The 20,144-nt window shown below is 39.9% G+C and overlaps 1 protein-coding gene across 11 annotated transcripts in view; it reads left to right on the top strand.

Moving 5' to 3' along the window:
* The first annotated feature begins 1,458 nt into the window (after positions 1-1,458).
* Positions 1,459-20,144, top strand: part of PTPN13 (protein tyrosine phosphatase non-receptor type 13) — a 206,643-nt gene continuing 187,957 nt past the window's right edge. For 6 of the 11 annotated variants that reach the window (XM_041760241.1, XM_041760240.1, XM_041760243.1 and 3 more), the window contains exon 1: positions 2,061-2,524. The gene's annotated coding sequence lies outside the window, so the exon portion shown is untranslated. Of the gene's footprint in view, positions 1,561-2,059; positions 2,525-20,144 lie in introns of those variants that run through there. The other 5 variants (XM_041760238.1, XM_041760242.1, XM_041760248.1 and 2 more) reach the window with 3 other exon arrangements.

Below are 20,144 nucleotides of genomic sequence, written 5' to 3' on the forward strand. Positions count from 1 at the left end.
ATCAACTTGTAGATTTCTCTTTTGTGTAACCAGCCTTTTACCTCATACAGAAGGATTACTAGTGAAAAAGCCTTGAGGGCAACCGCCTGAAATGGACTTAACAACAACAACAAAACAATGCTCACAACACTGGTTTGTCTACTTTTGAGAAAATTTCCAACACTATACTCTTTATTTTTTCTTTCCAACTTGAACTTGCAAGCTATTCCAAGTATTATGGATTTGCTTTTCTTTCTAATAAATACATGAACTTTCTTTCAGTGGCAAGCCGAGGTGGATGTTCAACCTTAACCCTTGTCATACACGAATCAGAACACTTAAAAACTCCTATTTCAGAAAATAAGGGAAGGACTGGGGAAAGGGTTCCCATCCCTCACTTCTGTCTCCAGTTCAACTGGGCTGGCCTTCTCACTATTATTTACTCTCACCACTCTATTTGTGTTGTTGCACTTTGGTTAATGTTGTTTCCTTCAATTGTCTTTTAACATGTCATTCATCCCACTACCTATCCTTTAAAGGCCATTTTAAATTCCTCTGGCTCCTTAATTTTACTAATCCAGCCCATTCAACCCAGCACAGCCTTTCTCTCGTCTGCTACATTTGGCTGCACATTCTAGCCATAATCTCAAATTGTTTCAAGAATGCTACTTTTCTTTCTTAGGCTCTCTGTGGTTAGCTCCCTGAGGGCAAGGACCTTATCTTAAAATTTTGCTGTGCATTTTCCATTGTATTTAGCGCTGTGAGTAATTACATTCGGTGCATACTTGCAAGGCAGATTTGACTGAACACATCCATCACAGTTATTCATTTAGTAAATGAGATAATGAAAAGTCAAGTGCTCGCCAAAGGTAAATCATTACTATTAATTCCGTCATTCATCATACACGTACAGCAGCCTCAGGGGGCTAGGGAACCCAGGATTGCAGTTTTAATTTCACCTCAGATCTCACCATTTTGGAGGCAGCCATGAGGTTTAGATTCACCTGGGGCACAACACTATCAGCCCAGGACCCCATGTCCCACCCTATCCAGAGTGGACCAGGTTACCTTAGACCTCTGAGAATAAACCCAAACTTTTGAGACTCAGATGACAAGATACTGTTTGCTCCTGAATTCAGGAAGACTTCCCTGTTAATCGTTGAAACCCAAATCCTTCTGTCTGCAGGAGGGGGAATAGCTACCAGGACATAACTTTGCCAAGTGGCACTGTGTAGTCCTATACTATAGAAAAGTGGATATTCTTTATTTTATTCGATTACGTCGAACCTTTCACTTAATTTTTTTAACTTGAGGATGATCTTAGTTTCAGAGGACTTTTAACGTAAGAATCTACGTACTTTTTTCCCCCCAAAAATATGAGGATTTGGGTCTTCCCGAGGGCATGTGGGGCTGACGGAGCGCTGCCAGCACACCTCTGCGGATCACTTCCCAACTGCGGGAACATTCGCCCAGAGCCGCTGCCGCTGCCCCATTTCCCTGGGGCTGTACTGCTGCGCCGAGCGCGCAGCGCGGCCCTCTCTTCCCTCTTCTCCTCGCCCTTGCAAAACCCAAATCCGCCCGGTGAGAATATGGAAACAAGGCTGGAGGCAAGGGAGGGCGCGGGGGAGGGGTTACCTAGATTCGCAGGGGAAGAGCAAGCTGTTAGACACTTTCCCCTCTTGCTCACACTCCCTAGGGCCCCACCGTTCCGTTTCTGAAGTTGGCACGTGGGGGCGTGGGGGCGACCGGCTGCGTTTTCAACTTGGCCTGAAATTAGGAGTCCACACTGCAGGGGACAGGGACTTTGCAGCCCCGCGATCAACCTGAGCGTCTGCTCGGCCAGAACCCGAAAAGGGAGGCCCTAGGCACCGGTTGTCATGGGAACCGGGGCGCCGGTCTCCGCGGCGACCTCGTCCCCCGGGAGGGGGCGGAGCCGGAGGCCGGGAGGGCCAATGGGCGGAGGGGAGCGCCGGGCGGCGGCGGCGGCGGCGGCTTGAGTGACGGCAGCGGGGGCGGGGCCGGGGGCGGGGCGGCGGGGCTGCCTGCGGCGCCGCGGGGGCCGTGCTAGTAGCTGCGGCGGCCGTGGTGCGGCGAGGGTCCCGCGCCATGCTCGCGGCCCCCGGCGCCCGTCTCGCTGGCGCGCTGCGCTCCCCAGCCCCCCGCTCCGCCTCGGCCCGGTCTGCAGCGCTCGGAGCCGGCTGCAGGAGCTGAGCCGCCCCGCGCCGCCGGCTGTCGCTGCAGAGGCTCTGGGAGGCGCGCCGAGCGCGGGAGGGCGGGGAGGGTACTCGGCGCTCCGGGGTCAGGCGGTCGGCGGGGGTCGCCGCGGAGGGGCGTTTCCGAGGCGTGGAGGAGAAGGAGATGCTGCTCCCCTTCCCCCCGTCCCCACGCTCCTTCTTCGGCTCCTTCGGCCCACGCCCGCAGCAGCTCCGCGAAGCGGTGGTGGCTCTCGGCGCCCGAGGCTGCAGCCGGCGGCCCGCCCCGACGCCGCGTCCCCTCGGCCCGTGCTTCGCGCCGCAGTAGCAGGACCGGGTCTCCGGAAGTCGGGGTAAGGACGGGCGCGGCCCGGGCTCTGGTGTGCATCTGCAGAGGCGCAAGACGAGGTGCCCCGCGCTCCCTCCGCGCCTTCCCCCGCCCCCTCCTCTCTCTGCTTCTGCCCGGGCCCCCCGAGCCGACTCGTCTCTTGCCCTGCGGGAGAACGAACTTTGCTTTGCGCTTCGGGGTGGCGTGGCCGGGATGGGGAAGGATGGGGTGAACTTCCATTGTGCGTTAGGTGGATCCAGCTTCTCCGCGGAGGAAGGCCGGGCTCTTGGGGACGAGAGCCCAGCGGGGGAGTAAGAGACTGGGAGGCAGCAGGGAGCCGCGACGGCCCCGCGCCGTGCGGGCTGCGGGAAGGGATCCCGCTCCCGGAGTCTGTTTCTAATTTCTGTAAATGGCTGTGGACATGGTGTGGTCAGAGGCCGCCCAGAAGAATGTGTGTATGTAAGGGCTCAGAGCGGAGGGGGTGGGAACGGAGGAAGACGGCGGAGGGAGAGACACTGCCTGATGCAAGCTCTTTTATTGCTTTTCTTGTCCTGGCCTCTGTTAAATCTCGCCACCCCCCTCCCACCCCGCCTTTGCTCTTTGCAGGACGGAAAGCTAGAGCTTGCTAAAGTCGAGTAAGTTCTTACAAAGTTTCATTGCCCTGTGTTGCGAATATGTTGGAGAAGAGGGAATGGGGAGAAGTATTGCCACTGAAATAGACTTGGAGCAATGCGGTGTTCATTGGCCTTGCACGTATGATCCACACCTCCACACACTTGCAGCTGACCTCTTCCGCAGCCTTGTGTCATGATCGTTTAATTGCATCTTTGAAACAACAAACGCGGTGACTTCATAGGGAGCTGCCTGGAGCTGAGTTTACCTCTCAGAAAATGGGGCAATCGGGTTTGTTTTCAAGGCGGGGACCTAAACAAAATGTAGGACACCTGATCTGCGGCCTGAAGGGCACTCGTAACTAATTAGCAAGACTTAAAAGTTTACCTCTATATAGACTTACCAAAGGATGGGACAGTCAAGAAAAGCCGCTGTAATATGAAACGAGTGTTGGTATTTTCTCAAATTCGTGGTGACTTGGGTTAGCAGGATCAAAGTGAAAAAACTTGCATCACGCTCACTGGCTGCTTGTGGTCGTGCTTTGATAAGCGTTGTTTCTCCTTTTAATATCATCAGCATTTTTTTGTTAAGCTTATGCTTGTATTGATTCAGTAAACTCATGCAGAGGCGAACCAACTGCTTTATCAACCAATCCTGAATTTATTATACCTTTGCAGAATCACATTGTGTTCTAACTTTGATGTTCTAGAGGCTTTGTGGGAGTTTGTGTGGGGGAGAAGGTAGGATGGAAGCTGGAATTAAAGCTAGAAAAAAATATCTCTGGTTAGTTACTAAGAAAAGATTAATTTGTAGTGACTTTGACTTTACAATTAGGGAATTGTAAAGTTGCACTAGACTTTTACCATTACTTAGGTTTGTCTTTTGAATTTACATTTGCCCCGCCAAAATGTTTACTTGGATGTAAGGCCTACTTAGTTTTCGGAGGGTGATTACTAGCTTCCAAAAATATTTATAAATAACTTTTTATGTCACGAGTAACACACACGTATTATTAAAAACCAATGTCAATTTAAGGGATGAATTTTGGCACTGTAATAGGGATCAGAAGTTGTAGAACTTAACATTATAATTTTCTGGAGGCCTCCCCCCAGTGAAGGAAGGGAATGTGGGAATTGGCTAATCAGTTGTTTCTGGGTAGATCATAGGTATCATTCTTCATTAAGCTTATGTATTCTTTATTATTAAGAAAAAGCATGCCAAGTTCTTACCTTATTCCACTTTTAATAGGCTAAGGATTGGATGGGGGTATATTGTAGCTTCACTTACAGCAATTGAACATATTTTTTCCAAGCTCATCCAATTGCCCAGCTCCAAACATACTGAAGGAAAGGACTACTGGGGATGAGCTACTGCTACTGCTTCCTCTTTTTAAATAAGTATTTATGATTTTTAAAGAAATTAAGAAATTTTTTGTGGTATAATTAAATAGTAATTAATAGCATTTGAAATTGAAAAGAAACACTACCATAACACCAAGCCAGTGCATTTAGGAGTTAATCTTGTCAATATATTCTTATTTTGGAATATGCTCTGGGAAGAAGTCTGTGCCATTAATTAGAACAGTGAGTTGAAGGTATTCTCCTTTCTAGCCTCTGATGGAAGTAAACGTGACTCGTGTTAATGTCACTTTACTTGGTAGGGGCCTTGTAAAGGAGAAAAGATACTGAGTCTCAGAAGGATTAGTGCTGATAGATAGGTAGGGTGTAGGGGTCTGTTGTTCTGGATTTATCCTTTTTTTTCCCCTCTCTCTCTCAGAAACTTTCTTCCTTAATTTGAAAATTAAGATGGATTGAACAACTCAGGAACTGAGTTTTTAAAAGATTGCTTTTAATAGGTAAATTAATGGAAGACTTTCAGTGACCTAGGTTAAAATAAAAGTTCCACACTCAGTATAAATATGTCATATCAAAACTGTGGTCTGTAAACTGCTCTGTGAGGAGTTCCAATAATAAAGGGGGTTAAATGAAAAAAATCCTTAAACCCCCTGTCTTATTCCTGTTTAGTGTTAGGCAGCTGTGAATAAGCATCTTGTTCTGTCCGAAGAATGTGTGACTATATCTAATAGCTTATGAGGCAGTAGGAGACCAGTTGTTTAAGTTCTTAGTATAAAAGGCAGATACTCCTAAATGGTCTAGTCTAGAGGCTGGTATAGATTTGAACCTTAGACAAACCTGTTTTCCCCAGGGTTTGCTATCAGCTACCTGGATAATACGGCAACAGGGCTGGTTAAGCACCTATTTTATTTTATTTTATTTTATTTTATTTTATTTATTTATTTTTTATTTTATTATTTATGATAGTCACAGAGAGAGAGAGAGAGAGAGAGAGAGAAGCAGAGACACAGGCAGAGGGAGAAGCAGGCTCCATGCACCGGGAGCCCGACGTGGGATTCGATCCAGGGTCTCCCGGATCGCGCCCTGGGCCAAAGGCAGGCGCCAAACCGCTGCACCACCCAGGGATCCCTAAGCACCTATTTTAGTGTGTTTGCCTTATCCTGTGCTCCACCACTGAATCCTGTTCTTTCTTTTCCTTTTCCTTTTTTTTTTTTTTTTTTTTTGTTTGATTCCAGTGTGAAAATTGACTGTAACAAATTTCCCTAGAGAGAATCTTTTTGCTGTAGAGTATGGACTGGATGTCTGATAAGCAGGTGTCCAATTCTAGAGAATATCTTTAAATTTACTTTCCTCAATCTGTAAATAAATTAATCATAACTACCTCCCAAGGTATGTTGAGGATGAAATTAAATGATATACACAAAATTGGCAAAGGCAAGTTGACACTCAATAGTTCATTTCGTTCCTTTCTAATCTCTCTTACATAATTGAATAACATACAGTGATAACAAAAATTTATGATTGTATTTCTGAGTGTTTAGGATGTGTAGCTCATATATAGCCTTCAGGTGTTTTGATTTGAATTTGGGTGGTCCAAGGCCCTCTTTGCTTACCAGCAAAGAAATGTCTTTAGTTGCACACTGTGTCTATGCTTAATAGAGTTTTTCATTTTCTTTCAAGTTTAGTAATAATGAACTCTGGCTGCATGTTAGAATCACCAGGGTAACTTCAAAAAGTTTTTATGCCCAGGACTCAACCCAAACCAATAAAGCCAGAAGCGTGGTGGAGGAAGAGACCCAGGCATCCATATTTTTGGAGCTCCCTCAGAAATTACAACTTGGAGCAAACTTGTGAACCAATATTCTAGTCCTCTCTAGAAGATGAATATAGAAAATTTGTCCCCATAAATGCAGCAACGTTTTCATGTTATGTCATAGTTCTTTCCTCTTCATAAATCACAAAAATTTAAAAAACAAACAAACTATGTCTTAGAAGCATCTATGTATATGCTCATCTACAAGACTTTTACTATTTGAGTCAGAATTTAGGGTACAAATTTACCCTCTACTTCCTTAGTGCTGCACTGTCCAATGCTGTAGTCCCAGACACATGTAGCTAAATTTACGTTAATTTCATTAGATGCAATTTAAGATTCAATTTCTCATTCCCACTAATCATATTTGAAGTGCTCAGTAACCACTTGTGGCTAGTAGCTGCTATATTGGGCAGCTCAGATATGGAACATTTCTGTAATCACAAAATTCTGTTATTACCTGAAGAGTTTTTAAAATTTTTTAACTTTTTATTATAGTATACTTGATATACTACCTAGAGGTTTTGAAATTTATATTCCATTTTCTCAACATCTGAAATGGGTGTGTATATTCATTTTCTTCAGATTTATACTTTAAAATATGTACTTTTTCATAGTTTTTTCTAATGCAGAGAATTACCATATATTTGATGCTTATATTACATCTTTTCCCAATCTGCTATACCTAGTTATAAGGTTTTCCTTTTCAAAGTTAACTGAGAGGTGGAACTTCAATGTACTTGTGTGTACTATTTGTATCTGTATGCCCTGAATCTAACCAATGGCTTAATTTCTCTTGTGTACTACAACAGTTTCAAGTCAGGAAATAGAGAAAGTCATCATTTCCTTGCAAGTGTTGGAATTCGCTTCAAGGTTTTTCTATCTGGTGAAGGTGTTTTTGGTTTTTTTTTTCTTTTAATTATGGAGACTCTTAGTTGTCATATTATATGATTGAATTTTCCATTAGAAAATGATCATATTAGTTCTAGGGATCCCTGGGTGGCGCAACGGTTTGGCGCCTGCCTTTGGCCCAGGGCGCGATCCTGGAGACCTGGAGACCCCGGATCGAATCCCACGTCGGGCTCCCGCTGCATGGATGGAGCCTGCTTCTCCACCTGCCTGTGTCTCTGCCTGCCTCTCTCTCTCTGTCTCTCTCTCTCTGTGACTATTATAAATAAATAAAAATTTTAAAAAATTTAAAAAAAAAAGAAAATGATCATATTAGTTCTAACATAAACATAACATGAGAGACTTTATTTTTTCCCACTAGGGAAAGCATCCCCTTCAACACAAAATGAGGTTCCTAAACAATTTGAGGTGGTTGGAAGCTAATAGATGTCATGAATTTTATTGGTGTTTACCATTTGTTAACTACTGTAGCACAGCTTAGAAGAAACTGTACCACGTGTCTAGTAGTCCCTCTGACTTGTATACCCTCTCCCCTAACATCTAAAATATCAGTTTTCTTTATTGGTTTAGGGTGTTCTGAGTAGACACGGAAACACATTATTTTAAATTAAAAGTATTTTTTTTTCTATTGGTAGATGGTACTTTTTTTTTTTTTTTAAACATAAACACATGCTTTTCTTTTTTTTTTTTACCTACTCAGATCAGACAAGTTGCATCCAGGATAATGAGTTATTTTGTTGAAAGGATGCCTGATGGAATGTTTTGTGTACATTATCATTTTCATGTTTTGATGCTTTCCCACTTAGATCTAATGTAGCCTGTGGAACAAAAATGAAACTTTCGTGTTGAATAACTTAAAGTTAGAATTTATATAACTTGGGAATGTGGTAGAAATATTCAAAGTTGGTGTTTTTGTTTGTTTGTTTTGGATTTTTTTGGAAGAAAGAGCCTAGGCATTTTTTAAAAATAAGGGAACTCTTAAGAAATTTAGTTTCTTTCAGCACTGCTAAGTATTACACGTTTTTTTCTAGAAAAGTGTAATTTTTAAAATAAACATTCAAACTATTAAGAGATGATTGATTATATTAGGTCTTAGTGTGGTCAGATATCTCTTCTGGAGAAAATAATGTAATTCAGTTTTGAAGTAAAAAATAATCAGTATTTTGGTACAAGAATTTCCCTTATTGTAAGGTTCTGATTTATTCCCGCCTCAGTGTCTTTCATATTCTTGACCTGTCCTGAGATGTAATTTTATGGAATTATTTGAACATAGTATTAATTCACTCTTCACCCAATCTGTTTTAATTTTATTCTGATGCTAGTATCTATACTTAAAGGTATGAGTGTCAGACAGTGTTTCAAATGTAATGTATTGCTGTTTTCTAAGTATTGTGTGAAAATCTACCAAAGCTAAAATAGATCGTTATAGCTGTACTTCATGAAAGCTAGAATAGGTGTTTTGTTCAAACAAAAAACAAAACAAAACCCTGATAATTAAAGTATATAAATATAGGGACACCTGAGTGGCTCAGCGGTTGAAAGTCTGCCTTTGGCTCAGGGCCTGATCCTGGATTCCCCGGGATCGAGTCCCATATCGGGTTCCTTGCATGGAACCTGCTTCTCCTCCCTCTGCCTATGTCTCTGCTCTTTTTCTGTGTTTCTCATGAGTAAATAAAATCTTAAAAAAAAAAGTATATAATATAATAGAAACTTTAATTCAGGAATGATCAATTATCAAGTCTGATAGATAAAACTGTATTGCCGATATTTATCATTCAGCTCAGTTCAATCAGAACTTTGAAATTCTGGCACTGCTTTGAGATGTATACAAATTATTAGCAAAAAGGAAATGTGCTATTACACAGTACCAGGAATACTATCACTTCAGTTATAATTCAAGTCAACATACCCTCCACCACTCATATGATACAGTTCTTAGAATGAAAAATCTAGACTGTATTCTCCATTATTAAAATTTAATAGGAATTTCCTTTAATCCTTAAATAAAAGGAAGCATCTTAGTGTGGCCACATAATATATCATTCTCACGGTAACTGATGAACACCATACTGAGTTATGTTTTTAAGTAAGATTACAACTGACTCTTTCTCAGTGTTTATGTTAATACATCAAGACTTCTAACCTCAAAGGAATTTTAAGATTGTATTGAGATACCACGGTTTAAATGAAAAATGAGTAATACTGTTCTTCCAACTAAATGGATACAAAAAAAAAAAAAATCACTCTTGGTGAGCCAAGCTAGCTGAGTGTTTTTCTAATGGCTGTATTGATGAATCTGGACCAATCTGACTACATTCTAATGCCCAGTTCCCTTTTTAATTGTCCTTTATTCAGTAAATACACATTGAATTCCTGTTCTCTGCCACACCCTCTACAAGGCACTGGTAGTACACAGAACGACACAGTTCTAAGACCACAGATAAGTGGAATAGTCTATGGCCACATAGTTTTAATTACTCAAATTCATGCCAACTAAGTCCATCTATTGACAGGATATACTGACCTAGAACAGCTGTGAAGATAAAATTAAACAACTATGTAAAATTGCTTTGTAAGGGCAGCCCTGGTGGCTCAGCGGTTTAGCGCTGCTTCAGCCCAGGGCCTGATCCTGGAGACGCGGGATCGAGTCCCATGTCGGGCTCCCTGTGTGGAGCCTGCTTCTCCTCCCTCTGCCTGTGTCTCTGCCTCTCTCTCTCTGTGTCTCTCATGGATAAATAAAATCTTTTAAAAAAATTGGTTTGTAAAACTTTATAAACGTATGGATACCTCTCTGAGTATATATATATATATATATCTGAATTGTTTTTAGATACAGGTGTGCATGGTGTTGAGCACTCCTGTTTGATTTAGAGAGAATAGCATGGGATTTAGCCATAAACTCTGGGGCTAGTTTGCTTAGGTTGATTTCTGACTATCATTTAGCTTGTCTAAGTTTCTTTTTTTTTTTTTTGAAGATTTTATTTATTTATTCATGAGAGATACAGAGAGATTGGCAGAGACAGGTAGAGGGAGAACCAGGCTCCCTGTGGGGAGCCCAATGGCCACACAGGTGTCCCAAGTTTGTCCAAGTTTCTTAACCTCATTGTACTTTAATTTCCTCATCTGCAAAATGAGGATAATAATCAGGGCTCTTTTATGGGATTATGTATACTGTGGTTTTTAACAGGTTGTTTTTTTTTAACACTGGGTAAAAGTAATATGTGAACTTAAATGTGCTTTTTTGTCTGAGCTTATGGCACTACTTTTTTCCTTGAGTTACATATTTCACTCATTACTTGTGCTTTTTTTTTTTTTAAAGAATTTATTTTATTTTATTTTTTAATTTATGATAGTCATACAGAGAGAGAGAGAGAGAGGCAGAGACACAGGCAGAGGGAGAAGCAGGCTCCATGCACCGGGAGCCCGACGTGGGATTTGATCCCGGGTCCTCAGGATCGCGCCCTGGGCCAAAGGCAGGCACCAAACCGCTGCGCCACCCAGGGATCCCATTACTTGCGCTTCTTGATGTAGGTGATGTGTGCCTGATTTTTGGCCACTCTGTGGAACTTACAAAAATAAATGTCATTCTCTTCAAACTACCCATTTTTAGAACATTACATCTCCTGTTTTGGAGTTACTTTTGAAATGTAGCATGCTTTTTTGAATCTCCATTTTAGTGGCACACCTCTTTGAGAGTAGATTTGATTCATTTAAATAATAGATTTATTCTTGTTTTAGAAAGGGGAATGTTTAAGGAATATAATTTGAATTAAAATGAAAAGTGCTTATAAAGTAAAAGAAGTGATTTTTAGAATACGGCTCTAAATGTAATTAGAAAAGAGAGTCCTGGAAATGTTTCTGATATTATATTTGAGGACAAGGGTATGTATTTTTCTAAAGTATCTATTTTGAAGATAATCCTCTTAGATATATAAATTCTAGTACATTAAAAAATAAATTCTAGTATTTTTAAATGTACATGTCCACAGTCTCACACAGTTATTAGCTAATATTGTAAATTTTTTAGAAATTGTTGCTGTGCTCCTGAGAGTGTTGTAGGGCATAGACTAAAATTACTTAGAATGTATTTATGGGCATACTTCCCAACTAATACTATGAACACTTTTAGAACCTTTAATATGCTAGTATGCCTTATTAATCTCCCAGATGATATATATATTATTTTTCATTTATTTGTCAGCAAGTACAGATGTCTTGGCATCTCTCATAATAGGAGTGCTGATTTGAAGGACACCTGGGTGGCTCAGTGGTTGAGTGTCTGACTTCGGCTCAGGTCATGATCCCGGGGTCCAGGGATTGAGTCCCGCTCAGGCTCCCTGTGGGGAGCCTGCTTCTCCCTCTGCCTATGTCTCTGCCCCTCTCTCTGTGTCTCTCATGAATAAATAAATAAAATCTTTGAAGAAAAAAAAAGGAGCGCTGATATGGGAAATGCTGCCTGAGATATTCTTTGTGTTTGCTCCATCCAAGACCACTGCAATGAATTATTTGTTCTGCTTTTTACAATTAGAAATTGCATTGGATTGCTAGTACAAGAGACCTAAATACTGTGTACAAGGTACAATGGCCTAAAGAAGATAGGGATTTATTTTTCTCTGACATAATATTCTAGAGCAAGTATGGGAGTTTCAGGACATGGCAGTGAACTCAGATATCTTTTTTCTTCTCCACCTCCTTAGTTCATGGCCTTCATCCTCAAGATGGTCTGTGGTCACAAAATGACTACCAGCATTCTATTCAAAATGTATTGTCTTTCCAGGCAGGCAGAATATGGAAGAAATGGGGAAAATGGCAAAAAAGGTGTGCCTTTCAGATAAGTCAGATACTTTCAAAAAGTTTTTTTGAAAGCCCTACCTAGTGACTTCTATTTATACTGGCCACCCCTACTTGCAAGGGAAGCAGGGAGTTCCAGTCTTTTGCTGGATAACTTGGCTATCCCAAAACTAATTAAGTAGAATAAATATTGAGGATTCAATTATTGTTGCCAGAGTTCTTAACATCTGATCTCCATTTGTTTCCAGTTTAGTGGAATTTCGTTGTAGTATGCAAAGATAAATTATAGATCATATGCTAGGTTTTTTGGGGGATGGGAGGGAGCTTGGTTTTATTGACTTGCCAGTTGATATTTAACCATAAATAATGCTAATGAAAGTGTCTTGACCTGGAAGATATTTAAGAAACGGGATTTATGGGATCCCTGGGTGGTGCAGCGGTTTGGTGCTTGCCTTTGGCTCAGGGCGTGATCCTGGAGACCCGGGATCGAGTCCCACGTCGGGCTCCCGGTGCATGGAGCCTGCTTCTCCCTCTGCCTATGTCTCTGCCTCTCTCTCTCTCTCTCTCTCTGTGTGACTATTGTAAATAAATAAAAAAAAATTAAAAAAAAAAAAAAAGAAACGGGATTTATTCTCTGTGTAGGCTGGATCATGGCCATTAAAATTATTTGGTACTTTTATAGTTTGTATTGTTTGATACTTAATTTCTTGTAATAATATGTCTTCACACAATTTTTTAAAAATTAGTATTTGACTTATCATTGACATTTTAAATTGAGTTATGGTTGACCTTTAGCAAAACAGAGTTAATGTATTCATTTTTTATAAGTTTTTAGCTTTTGTGAAAACTATAGGTTGTGTTATGATTTATTCACATTCAGACATACATTAGGAAGCAGTGTAGTAGAAAGAACACAGAGTTTAAATTTAGGTAATCTGATTTGCATTTAGCTCTTTTAGTAATTAGAGGCATTTGGGATAAGACATTTTTTTTTAAGATTTATTTATTTATTTATTCATGAGAGATGCAGGCTGAGAGAGAGGCAGAGACATAGGCAGAGGGAGAAGCAGGCTCCTCACAGGGAGCCTGGATGCGGGACTCTGTCCCAGATCCCAGGATCACAACCTGAGCTGAAGGCAGGCATCCAACCACTGAGCCATCCAGGTGTCCCTGGGATAAGAAATTTAATCTTGGGGAAAAAAAATAAATTTAATCTTGGGTCTGATCTGTAAAATGGATATAGTAATACCTACCTCATAAGGTTTTGTGAATTTTATTCCTGAGTTATTACACATACAAAATGATTGGGTCCAGTGAATCAGCTTACAAGAATTCTTTACCTTTTCACTTCCCGCTTCAGCTGTATATGTATTGGGGAAATACCAGCCAGAAATATGACTAATAATCATGAGACAAAAGTATGAGACAAAGCATTTATCATCCAAATTTTAGCCTCTCTAGTATATATTGTCTTGATTAGGTTATTGACTATGCCTTGGTTATCAGATTGCTTTTTTTATGTAAGATGTTTTTATTATTTATTATTAAATTTATGATATTTATTATATTACTTATTATTGTTTTTTTTAAAGATTTATTTATTTATTTTAGAGAGAGAGAAAGGGTGAGGGAGATAGAATCTCAAGCAGATTCCATGCTAAGTGAGGAGCCTGTTGCAGAGCTTAATCTCACAACCCAACATGACCTGAGCCAAAACCAAGGGTTGGGTGCCTGATTGCCCCACCCAGGTGCCTCTATGTAAGATCTTTATAGACATAGTAGCTACATATAGGTGGTGTTAAGGCTAAATTGATTGACATTTTAAAGGAAATAAAGTGAGCAAACCTGCCATATCCCTTTGAATATGTGGAAAGTATGGAACTTGGTAGAAAAGAATACCTACAGGATTGTTTGAGTATAGTTAAAATAACCACAATTAAAAATGTTTTATAAGTAATATAAATTTATTTTTGTTTTGAATGTCTTGGTTTTTGTCTAAATAAGTAATAAGGGCACTGGGTAGCTCAGTCAGCTGAATGCCTTTGGCTCAGTTCATAATCCCCGACCCACATAGGGCTTCTGCTTAGTCGGAAGTCTGCTTCTCCTTCTGCTCTTCCCCCCCTGCTTGTGCTCTCTCTCTTTTTCTCTCTTGCTCACTCCCTCTCTCAAGTAAATAAAATCTTACAAAAAAAAAGCAAAAACAATTTATACAGCTGTAAAGTATTTGACTATTCTGTGTTCAGAATTTTTTTCTGTATTTTGAGAAATTTGAAAAATAAAAGGAAAATAGTTCCTATCAAAAAACTTAAAATAGGGTATCCCTGGGCGGCTCAGTGGTTTAGCACCTGCCTTCAGCCCAGGGCTTAGTCCTGGAGATCCGGGATCCAGTCCCACATTGAGCTCCCTGCATGGAGCCTGCTTCTTCCTCTGCCTGTGTCTCTGCCTCTCTCTCTGTGTCTCTCATAAATAAAATCTAAAAAAAAAAAAACAAAAAAAACCCAAAAAACTTAAAATCTAGGTTAAAAAAATGCAGCCAGGAAACCCTTATATATATTAGAAAACAGTGAATAAGTACAAGAAAACTGTTAAGGAAGAAAGTGTGGCTTGATTCTATCAGAATTCACGTAGGGGTTGAGCCTGACACTGTTTTGAAGATCTTCTTAGATGTCTGGGACTGAGCATGGTGTTCTCAACAGAATAAAAGATTTGAGTGAGTAGATTCAGAAGAGGAAGTTTTTAAGAAGCACTGAAGATGGCCTGTGAAAGTGAGGGAAGTACTGGGACAGGGAAGGAAGTATCTAAAGAGTAAAAGAGCTGGGGAAGTGCAATGCTAAAGAAGTGCATTTAGGAGAGTCTTTCAGGGAATATGCGACCTTTTGGTGCCAAGGTGCCAGATGCCGCAGGGAGCCAAAGAAAGATGACTGAAGAAAAGTAGAAGAAAAAGAATGGTATGATCAATAGAATGTTATTACCTTCAAAAGCAGCACTTTACTGATAAGGAGGGGAATAGGAAGGAAATTGAAATGGAGGATAGCATTTGGTGGCCAAACAGGTGATATTTGGATGATCTAGAAGATTTCATAGGTCAGAAAAAAAATTATTTTTAAGACATGATGGTAAAATGACAGATTCTAAAGGAAGTGATACCAGAAAAAGTGAAACAGTAATTTCCTTTTGTGAGGCTCTGGATGGGAAGGAATGAGTCCTAGGTAGAATTGTTAGCATTAGTCACAGGAGAGCAACTTTTCTGTAAGGTTGAAGGCAAAGCTATGAAGACAGATGTAGAAGACAGATGTAGGCCTGTTGATGCATAGATACGAAAATAAGGTTGTGTAGGAGAATTCACACTTAATGCTATTATCTTAAGAAAGTGCTGTCAGAAGGGGCAAGATTACCTGCTTTTAGGTATGATTTTTGGGTAGTGGTGAAGAATTTGAAGTTTGAGGAGAGAGGCAAAGTTCAGATAGAAATCATCATTGCTGGGAAAGTAATGGGATATTGATAAAATATTTATAGGCCAGGGCACCTGGGTGGTTCAGTGGTTGAGCGTCTGCCTTCAGCTCAGGGCATGATCCTGGGGTCCTGGGATCGAATTCGGCATCAGGCTCCCCACAGGGAGCCTGCTTCTCCCCCTGTCTGTGTCTCTGCCTCTCTCTCTATGTCTCTCATGAATAAATAAATAAAATCTTTTTAAAAAAAGGATTTATAGGCCCTGTCTTTTTAAAGTTGAATAATTTGAACAGTGATTGCCTAAATCCACGTTGACAGAAAATGGAAAGTAAGTATAAGGATTATTGCATGGTCAAATGGAATATGAAGCCTAGAATAATGAGGAAACTTCATTGAAGCTAGGAGGAGGATTGTGTCAAATAGGAAGTAATTTTTTTTATTTCTTACTGAGCTAAGTCAACTATGGATGGAAATATATTTATCATTTGTTGCTATCTACCACTTTAACAAGACAAGCTGACAAAAGATCTTGACTTTTTTTTTTTTTTTTTTTAATTTTTATTTATGATAGTCACACACAGAGAGAGAGATCGGCAGAGACACAGGCAGAGGGAGAAGCAGGCTCCATGCACCGGGAGCCCGATGTGGGATTCGATCCCGGGTCTCCAGGATCGTGCCCTGGGCCAAAGGCAGGCGCCAAACCGCTGCGCCACCCAGGGATCCCAGATCTTGACTTTAAAGTATGTTTGATGTTCAATTGAAAATACTTTGTAGTTTAGTTACTGCTTGGTTCATTTAATCTGGGATTGGGAATTATATTTATAACATTTTTAAAAAAGATTTTATTTATTTATTCATGAGAGACACAGGCAGAGGGAGAAGCTGGTTCCATGCAGGGAACCCGACATGGGACTCGATCCCAGGTCTCTAGGATCACGCCCCGGGCCGAAGGCGCTAAACCGCTGAGCCACCTGGGCTGCCTGGGAATTATATTTAAAATTAGCTATCTAAACTATAAATTCAGAAAAAGTGTTTAAAATAAAAGTGTCATGCACCTGAGTAGCTCAGTTGTTTAAGCGCCTACCTTTGGCTCAGGTCATGATCCTGGGGTCCTGGGACTGAGTCCCGCATTGGGTTCCCTGCTTGGTGAGAAAGTCTTTTTCTCCCTCTACCCCTTCCCCTTGCCTCGTGTTCTGTCTCTTTCTCTCCCTCAAATAAATAAATAAAATCTTAAAAAAATAAATAAAAATAAATAAGAATCTCATCCTGTTTAGTGTTCTGCTATAGTAGTTGGGTTATTTGCCACTAGTGTGACTTTCCTGTCTTTTTTTTTTTTTTAAGATTTTATTTATTTATTCATGAGAGACAGAGAGAGAGAGAGAGAGAGAGGCAGAGGGAGAAGCAGGCTCCATGAGAGAGAGAGAGAGAGAGAGAGAGGCAGAGGGAGAAGCAGGCTCCATGCAGGGAATCTGATGTGGGACTCGATCCTGTGACTCCAGGATCACATCCTGGGCCGAAGGCGGGCGCTAAACTGCTGAGCCACTCAGGGATCCCCTCCTGTCAGCTTTTATACTTAATTATTATGATTATAGTTATCAGTAGGATTCAAAACTTAAAATTAATTGGGAATGTTGTCTGCAAATTGCCTTTGCTACAAAAGATTTTTTAATCTTCGTCTTCGAAGTTAGCATTATACTTGGCAGATAGCAACTCCTAAAATGTTTTGAAATAAGCCCTTCTTTCCATTTTTAATTCAGATAAATGTTTTATCTACTATATCAAATGTGATATAGAAGTATAATTTAAAAATATATTTTGTATTTTACCAACTCAGGACTGGCTTTATTTATTTATTTAATTTCTGAACAACATAATACTAAATCTCTTGGCTATTTACAAATAGTTGGTGGATTGCCTAAAGTCACCTAGTTGATTGTTAAGTAATAACAAAAGTCAACGTAGGCCTGTAAAAATAGTATCTTATCTGGCTAAATGGCCTAACGGATTGTCATCATCTTGACTAATAAAGTGTGCATAGTGGTGGCTGGTGCACTTTCCTTTTCTACTGCTTTTTTATATTACCAAATAGCTATAAGGGAAAAAAAAACCTAGGAGAATTAATGTCACTCTAGCTTATAAATTACTCCCACTTAGCATCCTTTAAGTATATTTGACCTTTCATCATGTGAAAAAGAATTTATTGTGTCTGAAGAAAAAGTTGTTTTAAAAAAATATTTAGGGGATCCCTGGGTGGTGCAGCGGTTTGGCGCCTGCCTTTGGCCCAGGGTGCGATCCTGGAGACCTGGGATCGAATCTCACCTTGGGCTCCCGGTGCATGGAGCCTGCTTCTCCCTCTGCCTGTGTCTCTGCCTCTCTCTCTCTCTCTCTCTCTCTCTCTCTGTGACTATCATAAATAAATAAAAATTAAAAAATTAAAAAAAATAAAAAATAAAAAAATATTTATTTATTTGAAAGAGAGAGAGCATGAGTGGAAGGAGAGGGAGAAGCAGACTCTCCACTGAGCAGGGAGCCTGATGCGGTGCTGGACGCCAGGACCCTGAGATCACGACCTGAGCAGATGCTTAACTGATTGAATCACCTAGGCACCTTAAAAGGAGAAATATTTTAATGGTATATCGTATAAACAGTGAAATTCATTTCTTACGATTCCATTAAAACTATTATTTAACCTTTAAAAATTATTTAAATCCTCTTTTACTATCGTAATGAGGGACTTTACAAAAATTTTCATATCTCTATATTTTGACAATTAGCTTTTTAGACTGAACAGTAGTTTAAAACTTAACTGCATAATATAGCAATTTGTAAATATGCATTTGTGCCATCATAATCTGTAGATTAAGCCAATAATTTATACAGATCATATATATATATGATGTCTTTGAAACCACCAAAACATTGAAAACTGGAAACACTTAAATGACATAATGCTGTTTGTGTTATTTACTACATGCTAGGCACTATCTTAAGAATCAGATGCATAGAATATTATTTATTTTTATAACAATCCTGTGAGATGGATGCTATTATTCTTATGTTATAGTTGAGAAAATTAAGGCTTAGAGAGACTTAATGAGTTGTCATAGGTCACACTGCTAGCTAGCTGGTAGTGGAACGGGGATTTTGAATCTGTTTGGCTCGAATTAATGATCTTATCTGCAGCTTCTCATGTGAGTCGTATCTTTTAAAATGAACAATATCAAGGAAGGGTAAGAAATTACCTCAGTTTGCATAGAAAATGTGTAAGAGAACTCCCTTGTCTATTTTGGAATTTAAATTTATGAAATTGTTCATGAGCTTTTTAACAGTCATTCCTGGAATGGTAGTGTATTTTCCTCTCAGCTTTCTTTCCCTTGGGTCTCCTTCTAACCTGTTGCCTTCATAGCAATCAAGTTCCTATAAACTGTTGAGTAAAGTAAAAATAATGAAGTGTCTTTTTGGGGCACCTGAGTGGCTCAGGTCAGAATCTCAGGGTCTTGGGATGAAGCCCCGCATCCGGCTCCCTGCTAGTTGGGAAGCTTCTCCTCTTCCCTCTCCCTCTGCCTCTTCTCCTGCTGTTCTCTGTCTGTCAAATAAAAAAATAAAATCTTAAAAAAAAATAAAGTGTCCTTTTGAAAATCTTTTTTTTTTTTTTAAGATTTTATTTATTTATTCATGAGGGACACAGAGAGAGAGAGACACACACACACACAGACACAGGCAGAGGGAAAAGCAGGCTCCATGCAGGGAGCTTGACGTGGGACTCGATCCTGGGTCTCCAGGATCACACCCTGGGCCAAAGGTGGCACTAATTTGCTGAGCCACCTGGGCTGCCCCTTGAAAATCTTTTAAAAATGTTTAAATGCTCATCACAGCATTTTTGTAATAGTATAAAATTGGAAACAACGTAAGTAGCTTACAGAGGAGGAATGAATTATTCTGAATTCTTACAATGGAATTTTGTGATCATCAAAAATTCGGTTAAAAAGAGGTTGTGTATAACATGGAAATATGTTGGGATGCCAGGATAGCTCAGTGGTTGAGCATCTGCCTTCAGCTCAGGGCATGATCCCAGGTCCAAGGATCAAATCACACATTGGGCTCCCTGTGAGGAGCCTGTTTCTCCCTCTGCCTATTTCTCTCCCTCTCTCTCTGTGTCTCTCATGAATAAATAAATAAAATCTTTAAAAAACAGTCAAACAAAGGTCATGGAAATATGTTAAATAGAAAAAAGATAAAACATAGTAAAGCATGATTAAAACCATAGTTTTTATTTTGCTTTATTTTTTATGAAAACTTTCATTTTTTCTTACATAATTTAGAGAATGTGCATTGCTCATTAAATGAAAATAGAGAAGCTAGTCTTATGTATTTAAAATTAGTAGAAATTGTTTTTAAATGTATTTAACATTATCTTTAATTATTGTCTGATTAACGTAAATCTTTAATTATAGTCTGATTTAAAATAAAACACCTTTTTTGAGATATAATTTTATTTAATTTCATATATTTTTTAAAGTATTTAAATTCCAGTTGGTTAATATATAGTGTTATATTAGTTTCAGGTGTACAATATGATTCAACACAGACAATACCGAGTGCTCATCTCAAGTGCACTCCTTAATCCCAATCACCCATTCAGCCCATCCCCCATCCCCTTCCACTGTGGTAACCATGAGTTTGTTCTCTATAATTAAGAGTCTGTTTCTTGGTTT

The sequence above is a fragment of the Vulpes lagopus genome, chromosome 6, assembly GCF_018345385.1.
Source record: "Vulpes lagopus strain Blue_001 chromosome 6, ASM1834538v1, whole genome shotgun sequence".
Lineage (NCBI taxonomy): Eukaryota > Metazoa > Chordata > Mammalia > Carnivora > Canidae > Vulpes > Vulpes lagopus.